Source organism: Triticum dicoccoides, chromosome 1A, assembly GCF_002162155.2.
Source record: "Triticum dicoccoides isolate Atlit2015 ecotype Zavitan chromosome 1A, WEW_v2.0, whole genome shotgun sequence".
Lineage (NCBI taxonomy): Eukaryota > Viridiplantae > Streptophyta > Magnoliopsida > Poales > Poaceae > Triticum > Triticum dicoccoides.
The window spans coordinates 464,117,984-464,130,787 of record NC_041380.1 but is presented as its reverse complement, the minus strand read 5'-3'; positions in this window follow the sequence as shown (position 1 = coordinate 464,130,787).

Sequence of the window (12,804 nt, the reverse complement as noted above, 5' to 3'; positions counted from 1 at the left end):
CCCAGGGGGGTAGGGCGTGCCCTGGACCCTCGTGGCCAGGTGCTTGCTCCCCCTGCTTCGTTCTCAGTGCCAGATATTCTCAAATATTCCCGAAAAAATAATATTTAATTTTCAGGGCATTTGGAGAACTTTTATTTTCGGGGTATTTTTATTGCATTGATAATTCAGAAAACAGACAGAAATTACTATTTCGCTTTATTTAATATAAATAACAGAAAGTAAAAAGAGGGTACACAGAGTTGTGTTTTCTAAATCCATCCATCTGATGCTCATCAAAAGGAATCCACTAACAAGGTTGATCAGGTCTTGTTAACAAACTCATTCCGAGTAACATGGAACCGGAGAATTTTCAAATAACACTAGGTTACCTCAATGGGGAAATTCAAAACCTCCAAAAATAAGAATATCATATTTCTTCTTGACAGTAGGTAGAGGAAATTCAAAACCTCCAAAAATAATCGATGGAATTTTTCCAATAGAGTTAATACTATGAACTTGAGGTTGTTTCCTCGGAAAGTGTACCGTATGCTCATTGCCATTAACATGAAACGTGACATTGCCTTTGGTGCAATCAATAACAGCCCCTGCAGTATTCAAAAAGGGTCTTCCAAGAATAATAGGCATACTATCGTCCTCGGGAATATCAAGAATAACAAAGTCTGTTAAAATAGTCACGTTTGCAACCACAACAGGCACATCCTCACAAATACCGAGAGGTATAGCAGTTGATTTATCAGCCATTTGCAAAGATATTCCAGTAGGTGTCAACTTATTCAAATCAAGTCTACGATATGAAGAGAGGGTCATAACACTAACACCGGCTCCAAGATCACATAAAGCAGTTTTAACATAGTTTCTTTTAATGGAGCATGGTATAGTTGGTACTCCTGGATCTCCAAGTTTCTTTGGCATTCCACCCTTAAAAGTATAATTAGCAAGCATGGTGGAAATTTCAGCTTCCGGTATCTTTCTCTTATTTGTAACAATATCTTTCATGTACTTAGCATAAGGATTCATTTTAAGCATATCAGTCAAACGCATACACAAGAAGATAGGTCTAATCATTTCAGCAAAGCGCTCAAAATCCTCATCATCCTTTTTCTTGGATGGTTTAGGAGGAAAAGGCATGGGTTTCTGAACCCATGGTTCTCTTTCCTTACCATGCTTCCTAGCAACAAAGTCTCTCTTATTATAATGTTGATTCTTTGATTGTGGGTTATCAAGATCAACAGAGGTTCAGTTTCTACATCATTATCATTGCTAGGTTGAGCACCAACTTGAACATCATCATTAACATTATCACTAGGTTCATGTTCATTACCAGATTGTGTTTCAGCATCAGAAATAGAAATATCATTGGGATTCTCAGGTGTGTCAATAGCAGGTTCACTAGAAGCATGCAAAGTCCTATCATTTTTCTTTTTCTTCCTTTTAGAAGGACTAGGTGCATCAATATTTTTTCTCTAAGAAACTTGCTCAATTCTCTTAGGATGGCCCTCGGGATACAAAGGTTCCTGAGTCATTTTACCACCTCTAGTCATAACTCTAACAACATTATCATTCTTCTTACTATTTAATTCATTGAGCAAATCATTCTGAGCTTTAAGTACTTGTTCTACTTGAGTGGTAGCCATAGAAGCATGTTTACTAATAAGTTTTAGTTCACCTTTAACATTAGCCATATAATCACTCAAGTGTTCAATCATATAAGCATTATGTTTAAATTCTCTACTAAAATAAGCATTGAAGTCTTCTTGATTAACCATAAAGTTATCAAACTCATCCAAACATTGGTTAGCAAACTTAGTAGGAGGGATTTCAGCTTTATCATATCTATAGATAGAATTTACCTTTACTACCTGTGTCGGGTTATCAAGATCGTGTGTTTCTTCAATAGGTAATGAATTAAGACCGTGTATTTCTTCAATCGGAGGTAAATTCTTAACATCTTCAGCTTTTATACCTTTTTCTTTCATAGATTTATTTGCCTCTTGCATATCTTCAGGACTGAGAAATAGAATACCGCTTTTCTTCGGAGTTGGCTTAGCAGTTGGTTTAGGAAGTGTCCAATTATTTTCATTGGTCAACATATTATTCAATAAAATTTCAGCTTCATCTGGTGTTCTTTCCTTGAAAACACAACCAGCACAACTATCCAATTGGTCTCTGGAAGCATCGGTTAGTCCATTATAAAAGATATCAAGTATTTCATTTTTCTTAAGAGGATGATCAGGCAAAGCATTAAGTAATTGGAGAAGCCTCCCCCAAGCTTGTGGGAGACTCTCTTCTTCAATTTGCACAAAAATATATATTTCCCTTAAAGCAGCTTGTTTCCTATGAGCAGGGAAATATTTAGCAGAGAAGTAATAAATCATATCCTGGGGACTACGCACACAACCAGGATCAAGAGAATTAAACCATATCTTAGCATCACCCTTTAATGAGAACGGAAATATCTTAAGGATATAATTGTAGCGAGTTTTCTCATCATTAGTGAACAGGGTGGCTATATCATTTAATTTAATAAGATGTGCCACAACAGTTTTAGATTCATAGCCATAGAAAGGATCATATTCAGCCAAAGTAATTATATCAGGGTCGACAGAGAATTCATAATCCTTATCAGTAACAAAGATAGGTGAAGTAGCGTAAGCAGGATCATATTTCATTCTAGCATTCAGAGGTTTTTTGTTTCAGCTTAGCTAATAGTTTCTTAAGATCACTCCTATCATTGTAAGCAAGAAAGTCTCTAGCAGTTTCTTCATCCATAACATAACCCTCGGGAACAACAGGCAATTCATATCTAGGGGGAGAATCTTCACCATCACTTTCATCAATATTATCAATTTCAATAAATTCATTCTCTCTAGCCCTAGCAAGTTGTTCATCAAGAAATTCACCAAGTGGCACAGTAGTATCAAGCATAGAAGTATTTTCATCATAAGTATCATGCATAGCAGAAGTGGCATCATCAATAACATGCGACATATCAGAATTAATAGCAGAAGCAAGTCTAGGTGTCGCAAGCTTACTCAAAGCAGAGGGTGAATCAAGTGCAGAGCTAGATGGCAGTTCCTTACCTCCCCTTGTAGTTGAGGGATAAATCTTGGTTCTTGGATCTTTCAAGTTCTTCATAATGATAAGCAGATATAAACCCCAAGTGACTCAAAGGATAGAGCTATGCTCCCCGACAACGGCGCCAGAAAATAGTCTTGGTAACCCACAAGTATAGGGGGTCGCAACAGTTTTTGAGGGTAGAGTATTCAACCCAAATTTATTGATTCGACACAAGGGGAGCCAAAGAATATTCTCAAGTATTAGCAGCTGAGTTGTCAATTCAACCACACCAGGAAATTTAATATCTGTAGCAAGGTTTTTAGTAGCAAAGTAATATGATAGTAGTGCTAACGATAGCAAAAGTAACGGTAGCAAAAGTAGTATTTTAGGTGTTTTGTAGTGATTGTAACAATAGCAACGGAAAAGTAAATAAGCGAAGAACAATATATGGAAAGCTCGTAGGCATTGGATCGATGATGGAGAATTATGCCAGATGCGGTTCATCATGTAACAGTCATAACATAGGGTAACACAGGACTAGCTCCAATTCATCAATGTAATATAGGCATGTATTCCGAATATAGTCATACGTGCTTATGGAAAAGAACTTGCATGACATATTTTTCCCTACCCTCCCGTGGCAGCGGGGTCCTATTGGATACTAAGGGATATTAAGGCCTCCTTTTAATAAAGTACCGGACCAAAGCATTAACACATAGTGAATACATGAACTCCTCAAACTACATTCATCACCAGGAGTGGTCCCGATTATTGTCACTTTGGGGTTGCCGGATCATAACACATAGTAGGTGACTATAGACTTGCAAGATAGGATCAAGAACTCTCATATATTGATGAAAACATAATAGGTTTAGATCTGAAATCCTGGCACTCGGGCCCTAGTGACAAGCATTAAGCATAGCAAAGTCATAGCAACATCAATCTCAGAACATAGTGGATACTAGGGATCAAACCCTAACAAAACTAACTCGATTACATGATAAATATCATCCAACCCATCACCGTCCAACAAGCCTATGATGGAATTACTCATGTGCGGCGGTGAGCATCATGAAATTGGTGATGGAGGATGGTTGATGACGACGATGGCGACGGATTCCCCTCTCCGGAGCCCCGGACGGACTCCAGATCAGCCTCCCGAGAGAGTTTAGGGCTTGGCGGCGGCTTCGTATCGTAAAATGCAATGAATCCTTCTCTCTGGTTTTTTTCTCCCAGAAAGTGAATATATGGAGTCAAGGTTGAGGTCAGTGGAGCATCAGGGGGACCATGAGGCAGGGGCGCGCCCCCACCCTCATGGACAGGTGGAGGGCCCCCTGACGTGTTTTATTCTTCTAGTATTTTTTATATATTCCAAAATAATTCTCCGTTGATTTTCAGGTCATTCCGAGAACTTTTATTTCTGCACAAAAATAACACCATGGCAATTCTGCTGAAAACAGCGTCAGTCCGGGTTAGTTCCATTAAAATCATGCAAGTTAGAGTCCAAAACAAGGTCAAAAGTGTTTGGAAAAGTAGATACGATGGAGACGTATCACCTGGCCCGGCCATCGGGCTCAAAATCTAGGCCCGTGCCCGGCCCGGGAGCAACGTCGGGCCCGGCCCGGCCGGGCTTCCCGTGGCCAGGACTAGTGTGAATACATAGACAAACAGAGTGTCCCTAGTGTGCCTCTACCTGACTAGCTCGTTAATCAAAGATGGTTAAGTTTCCTGACCATAGACATGTGTTGTCATTTGATAAACGGGATCACATCATTAGAGAATGATGTGATGGACAAGACCCATCCATTAGCTTAGCATAATGATCGTTTAGTTTTATTACTATTGCTTTCTTCATGACTTATACATGTTCCTCTGACTATGAGATGATGCAACTCCCGAATACCGGAGGAACACCTTGTGTGCTATTAAATGTGACAACATAACTGGGTGATTATAAAGATGCTCTACAGATGCACCCCAAAGCACAACAGAGAATCTCTTAGCCGTATGTGGGGCCCCCTCCACAATTCAACACCTCGTTCATATCGCCGTAGTGCTTAGGTGAAGCCATGCGCCGGTAATTTCATCATCACCGTTGCGACGCCGTCGTGCTGACGGAACTCTCCCTCGTCCTCAACTGGATCAAGAGCTCGAGGGATGTCATAGTGCTGAATGTGTGCTGAACATGGAGCTGTCATACATTTGGTACTTGGATTAGTTGTATCATGAAGACGTTCGACTACATCAACCGCGTTACTAAACGCTTCCGCTTTCGGTCTATGAGGGACTTGGACACACTCTCTCGTCTCGTTGCTATGCATCTCCTAGATAGATCTTGCGCGATCATAGGACATTTTTTGAAATACTGCGCTCCCCGACAGCACCAGCCCACTAGGGGGCTGGTTCCATCCCATATTCAGCCCATTAAGTCCTCCGGGGCAGGTGGCCCCACCCGGTGGACCCTTGGACACCTTTCGGTGGTCCCGGTACAATACCGATAACCCCTGAAACCATTTCGGTGACTGAAACTGGACTTCCCATATATAAATCCTCACCTCCTCCTCCTCCCTCATTTATATATGTGGGCAGGGGCACCCCAAAGCACAACAGACAATCTCTTAGCCATGTGCGGTGCCCCCCTCCATAGTTCAACACCTCGGTCATATCGTCGTAGTGCTTAGGTGAAGCCATGCGTCGTTAACTTCATCATCACCGCTGCCACATCGTCGTGCTGATGGAACTCTCCCTTGTCCTTAACTGGATTAAGAGCTTGGGGGACGTCATCGTGTCGAACATGTGCTGAATAAGGAGGTGCCATACATTCGGTACTTCGATCATGAAGTCGTTTGACTACATCAATCGCGCTAGTAAACGCTTCCGCTTTCGGTCTACGAGGGTACGTGGACACACTCTCCCGTCTCTTTGCTATGCATCTCCTAGAAAGATCTTGCGTGGTCGTAGGAATTTTTTTGAAATACTGCGTTCCCCAACAGTGGCATTCGAGCCAGGTCTTTGCGTAGATGTTATATGCACGAGTAGAACACAAAGAGTTGTGGGCGATAATAGTCATACTGCTTACCACCAACGTCTTACTTTGATTCTGCGGTATTGTTGGATGAAGCAGCCCAGACTGACATTACATGACCGCGTTCATGAGACTGGTTCTATCGACGTGCTTCGCACACAAGTGGCTGGCGGGTGTCTGTTTCTCCAACTTTAGTTGAATCGAGTTTGACTACGGTCGGTCCTTGTTGAAGGTTAAAACAACACACTTGACGAAAAATCAATGTGGTTTTGATGAGTAAGTAAGAACGGTTCTTGCTAGAAGCCCGTAGAAGCCACGTAAAACTTGCAACAACAAAGTAGAGGATGTCTAACTTATTTTTGCAGGGCATGTTGTGATGTGATATGGTCAAGACATGATGAGATATAAATTGTTGTATCCGATTATCATGTTTTGTAAAAGTTATCGACAGCTGGCAGGAGCCTTATGGTTGTTGCTTTATTGTATGAAATGCAATCGCCATGTAATTGCTTTACTTTATCACTAAGCGGTAGCGATAGTCGTAGAAGCAATAGTTGGCGAGACCACAACGACGCTACGATGGATATGAATGTGTCAAGCCGGTGATGATGGAGATCATGACGATGCTTTGGAGATGGAGATCAAAGGCACAAGATGATGGCCATATCATGTCACATATTTTGATTGCATGTGATGTTTATCCTTTATGCATCTTATTTTTCTTAGTACGGCGGTAGCATTATAAGATGACCCCTCACTAAATTTCAAGGTACAAGTGTTCTCCCCGAGTATGCTCCGTTGCTACAGTTCGTCGTGCCGAGACACCACGTGATGATCGGGTGTGATAAGCTCTACGTTCACATACAATGGGTGCAAGCCAGTTTTGCATGTGCAGATACTCGTGTTAAACTTGACGAGCCTAGCATATGCAGATATGGCCTCGGAACGCTGAGACCAAAAGGTCGAACATGAATCATATAGTAGATGTGATCAACATAGTGATGTTCACCATTGAAAACTACTCCATCTCACGTGATGATCAGACATGGTTTAGTTGATATGGATCACGTGATCGATTAGATGACTAGAGGGATGTCTATCTAAGTGGGAGTTCTTAATTAATATGATTAATTGAACTTTAATTTATCATGAACTTAGTACCTGATAGTATTTGCATGACTATGTTGTTGTAGATCAACGGCCTGTGCTACCATTCCTTTGAATTTTAATGTGTTCCTAGAGAAAGCTAAGTTGAAAGATGATGGTAGCAACTACACAGACTGGGTCTATAACTTGAGGATTATCCTCATTGCTGCATAGAAGAATTACGTCCTGGAAGCACCGCTAGGTGCAAGACCCATTGTAGGAGCAACTCCGGACGTTATGAACGTCTGGCAGAGCAAAGCTGATGACTACTTGATAGTTTAGTGTGCCATGCTTGACGGCTTAGAATTGGGACTTCAAAGACGTTTTGAACATCATGGAGCATATGAGATGTTACAGGAGTTGAAGTTAATATTTCAAGCAAATGCCCGAGTTGAGAGATATGAAGTCTCCAACAAGTTCTATAGGTGCAAAATGGAGGAGAATAGTTCTATCAGTGAACACATACTCAGAATGTCTGGGTACCACAACCACTTGACTCAGCTGGGAGTTAATCTTCCTGATGGTAGTGTCATTGAAAGAGTTCTTAAACCACTGCCACGCCAAGCTATAAAGGCTCCGTGATGAACTATAATATGCAAGGGATGGAAAAGAAGAACAGCAAGCCAGTTGCTGCTCAAGGGAAAAATCCCAAATCTGGACCTAAGCCTGAGACTGAGTGCTTCTACTGCAAAGGGACTGGTCATTGGAAGCGAAATTGCCCCAAGTATTTGGCGGATCAGAAGGATGGCAAAGTGAAAGGTATATTTGATATACATGTTATTGATGTGTACCTTACTAATGCTCGTAGTAGCACCTGGGTATTTGATACTGGTTTTGTTGCTCATATTTACAACTCGAAATAGGGGCTACGGATTAAACGAAGATTGGCTAAGGACGAGGTGACGATGCGTGTGGAAAATGGTTCAAAAGTCGATGCGATCGCCGTCGGCACGCTACCTCTACATCTATCGTCGGGATTAGTTTTAGACCTAAATAATCCGTTGAGACGACACCATATGAATTGTGGTTTGGCAAGAAATTTAAGCTGTGGTTTTTTAAAGTTTGGGGCCGTGATGCTTATGTGAAAAAGCTTCAACGTGATAAGCTCAAACCCAAATCGGAGAAATGTGTCTTCATAGGATACCAAAAGAGACTATTGGGTATACCTTCTGTCACAGATCCGAAGGCAAGATATTCGTTGCTAAGAATGGATCCTTTCTAGAGAAGGAGTTTCTCTCAAAAGAAGTGAGTGGGAGGAAAGTAGAACTTGATGAAGAAATGATACCTTCTCCCGAATTGGAAAGTAGTTCATCACAAAAATTAGTTCCACTGATTCCTACACCAATTTGTGAGGAGGCTAATGATGATGATCATGAAACTTCTGATCAAGTTACTACCAACCCTCACAGGTCAACCAGAGTATGATCTACACCAGAGTGGTAGGGTAATACTGTTCTAGAGGTCATGTTACTTGACCATGACGAACCTACGAACTATGAGGAAGCAATGATGAGCCCATATTCCATGAAATGGCTTGAGGCCAAGAAATCTTAGATGGGATCCATGTATGAGAACAAAGTGTGGACATTGGTTGACTTGCCCGATGATCGGCAATCAACAGAGAATAAATGGATCTTCAAGAAGAAGACTGACGCTGATGGTAATGTTACTATCTACAAAGCTCGACTTGTTGCGAATGGTTTTTGACAAGTTCAAGGAGTTGACTACGATGGGCCTTCTCACCCATAGCGATGCTCAAGTCTGTCCGAATCATGTTAGCAATTGCTGCATTTTATGATTATGAAATTTGGCAAATGGATGTCAAAACTGCATTCCTTAATGGATATCTTAAAGAAGAGTTGTATATGATGCAACCAGAAGGTTTTGTCGATCCAAAAGGTGCTAACAAAGTGTGCAAGCTCTAGCGATCCATTTACGGACTGGTGCAAGCCTCTTGGAGTTTGAATATATGCTTTGATAGTGTGACCAAAGCATATGGTTTTATACAGACTTTTGGAGAAGCCTATATTTACAAGAAAGTGCGTGGGAGCTCTCTAGCATTTTTGATATTATATGTGGATGACATATTGTTGATTGAAAATAATACAGAATTTCTGGATAGCATAAAAGGATACTTGAATAAGAATTTTTCAATGAAAGACCTCAACGAAGCTGCATATATATTGGGTATCAGGATCTGTAGAGATAGATCAAGACGCTTAATTTGACTTTCACAAAGCACATACCTTGATAAAGTTTTGAAGAAGTTCAAAATGGATCAGTCAAAGAAAGGGTTCTTGCCTGTGTTACAAGGTGTGAAGTTGAGTTAGACTCAATGCCCGACCACTGCAGAAGATAGAGAGAAAATGAAAGTCATTCCCTATGCCTCAGCCATAGGTTCTATAATGTATGCAACGCTGTGTACGAGACCTGATGTGTACCTTGCTATAAGTTTAGCAGGGAGGTACCAAAGTAATCCAGGAGTGGATCACTGGACAACGGTCAAGAACATCCTGAAATACCTGAAAAGGACTAAGGATATGTTTCTTATCTATGGAGGTGACAAAGAGCTCGTCGTAAATGGTTACGTCGATGCAGCCTTTGACACCGATTCGGATGACTCTAAGTCACAAACCGGATACATATTTATATTGAATGGTGGAGCTGTCAGTTGGTGTAGTTCTAAGCAGAGCGTCGTGGCGGGATCTACGTGTGAAGCCTAGTACATAGATGCTTTGGAAGCAGCAAATGAAGGAGTCCAGATGAAGGTGTTCATATCTGATCTAGGTGTAATACCTAGTACATCGGGTCCAATGAAAATCTTTTGTGACAATACTAGAGAAATTGCCTTGGCGAAGGAATCCAGATTTCACAAGAGAACCAAACACATCAAGAGACGCTTCAATTCCATCCGCGATCAAGTCAAGGAGGGAGACATAGAGATTTAGCAAGATACACACAGATCTGAATGTTGCAGACCAGTTGACTAAGCCTCTCTCACAAGCAAGACATGATCAGCACCAAGACTCCATGGGTGTTAGAATCATTACTATGTAATCTAGATTATTGACTCTAGTGCAAGTGGGAGACTGAAGGAAATATGCCCTAGAGGCAATAATAAAGTTGTTATTTATATTTCCTTATATCATGATGAATGTTCATTATTCATGCTAGAATTGTATTAACCAGAAGCTTAGTACATGTGTGAATACATAGACAAATAGAGTGTCCCTATTGTGCCTCTACTTGACTAGCTCGTTAATCAAAGATGGTTAAGTTTCCTGACCATAGACATGTGTTGTCATTTGATAAATGGGTTCACATCATTAGAGAATGAGGTGATGAACAAGACCCATCCGTTAGCTTAGCATAATGATCATTTAGTTTTATTGCTATTGCTTTCTTCATGACTTATACATGTTCCTGTGACTATGAGATTATGCAACTCCCGAATACTAGAGGAATACCTTTTGTGCTATCAAACGTCACAACATAAATGGGTGATTACAAATATGCTCTACAAGTGTCTCCGATGGTGTTTATTGAGTTGTCATAGATCAAGATTAGGATTTGTCACTCCATGTATTGGAGAGGTATCTCTGGGCCCTGTCGGTAATGCACATCACTGTAAGCCTTGCAAGCAATGTGACTAATGAGTTAGTTATGGGATGATGCATTACGGAACGAGTAAAGAGACTTGTCGGTAACAAGATTGAACTAGGTATTAGGATACCGACGATCGAATATCGGGCAAGTAACATACCGATGACAAAGGGAATAACGTATGTTGTTATGCGAGTTGACCAATAAAGATCTTCGTAGAATATGTAGGAGCCAATATGAGCATGTAGGTTCCGCTATTGGTTATTCACTAGTGATGTGTCTCGGTCATGTCTACATAGTTCTCGAACCCGTAGGTTCCGCACGCTTAACATTCGATGGCGATTTGTATTATGAGTTATGTGATTTGATGACCGAAGTTTGTTCGGAGTCCCGGATGAGATCACAGACATGATGAGGACTCTCGAAATGGTGGAGAGGTAAAGATTGATATATTGGAAGGTTATATTGAGACACCGGAATGTTTCTGATGTGATTCGGGTATTTTTCGGAGTACCAGGAGGTTACCAGAACCCCCCAGGGAAGTATTGGGCCTTAATGGGCTTTAGTGGAAAGGAGAGAAGGGCCGCAAGGGGTGCCCCCCATGACAAGTCCGAATTGGACAAAGAGGGGGCGGCGCCCCCCTCTTTCCTTCTCCCTCTCCTCCTCCTTCCCTCTCACCCCCTCTTGGAAAAGGACGGGGACTCCAACTAGGATTGGGAATTCTGGTTGGACTCCCCTATGGCGCGCGCCCCCCCATGGTTGGCCTCCTCGTCCTCGCTCCTTTATATACGTGGGCAGGGGGCACCCTAAAAAACAGACAATCTCTTAGCCGTGTGCGGTGCCCCCTCCACATTTCAACACCTCGGTCATATCGCCGTAGTGCTTAGGTGAAGCCATGTGCCAGTAACTTCATCATCACCTTCGCCACGCCGTCGTGCTAACGGAACTCTCCCTCGTCCTCAACTGGATCAAGAGCTCGAGGGACATCGTAGTGCTGAACATGTGCTGAACACGGAGGTGCCATACATTCGGTACTTGGATCAGTTGGATTGTGAAGATGTTCGACTACATCAACAAGGTTACTATACACTTCCGCTTTCGGTCTACGAGGGTACTTGGACACACTCTCCCGTCTCGTTGCTATGCATCTCCTAGATAGATCTTGCGTGATCGTAGGAATTTTTTGAAATATTGCGTTCCCCAATAGCACCATCCCACTAGGGGGTTGGTTCCCTCCCATATTCAGTCCATTAAGTCCTCCGGGGCAGGTGGCCCCACCAGATGGTCCCCCGGACACCTTTCGGTGGTCCCCGTACAATACCGATAACCCATGAAACCATTCCGGCGACTGAAACTGGACTTCCCATATATAAATCTTCACCTCCGTACCATTACGGAACTCCTCGTGATGTCCAGGATCTCATCGGGGACTCCGAACAACCTTTGGTAAGCACATACAATTTCCCATAACAACTCTAGCGTCACCAAACCTTAAGTGTGTAGACCCTACGGGTTCGGGAACCATGCAGGCATGACAGAGACATCTCTCTGGCCAATAACCAACAGCGGGATCTGGATACCCATGTTGGATCCCACATGTTCCACGATGATCTCATCGGATGAACCACGATGTCGGGGATTCAATCAGTCATGTATATAATTCCCTTTGTCCATCAGTATGTTACTTGCCGAGATTCGATCATCGGTATTCCCATACCTCGTTCAATCTCGTTACTGGCAAGTCTCTTTACTCGTTTCGTAACGCATGATCCCGTGGCTTACTCCTTAGTCACATCGAGCTCGTTATGATGATGCATTACCGAGTGGGCCCAGAGATACCTCTCCGTCATACGGAGTGACAAAACCCAGTCTCGATTCGTGCCAACCCAACAGAAACTTTCAGAGATTCCTGTAGTGCACCGTTATAGCCACCCAGTTATGTTGTGACGTTTGATACACCCAAAGCATTCCTA